Genomic DNA, 348 nt, shown 5'->3' with positions numbered 1-348 from the left:
ATACTCACTGGTAACAACAGACAGAAGAACCACAGAGACTGACTTCATTCGTCCTGATTTGTATTGTTCACAGTCGTAACGTCCAGCATCTTCATGTGTGAGCTTCTTTATGACCAGAGAACAGTTCTGTGTAACACTCAGTCCGTCTGATTTAGAGTTCTCAACAATCTGTCCAAGTCTAATCAGCTCTACTGCTGCTCCCTGACTTGGATCACTGAATTCCCATATTGTACTGTCACAGTTTTGCTGATCGTCTATCACATTTTCACAAGGCAAAGTGACTTCCTGTCCAGCTCTGACAGTGAAGGAGGATAAGAGAAGTCTTTTAGCTTCTGTGAAGACGAGCAG

This window comes from Larimichthys crocea, chromosome XI, assembly GCF_000972845.2.
Source record: "Larimichthys crocea isolate SSNF chromosome XI, L_crocea_2.0, whole genome shotgun sequence".
Lineage (NCBI taxonomy): Eukaryota > Metazoa > Chordata > Actinopteri > Sciaenidae > Larimichthys > Larimichthys crocea.
The sequence above is the reverse complement of the archived record's forward strand: the minus strand, read 5'-3'. Positions refer to the sequence as shown.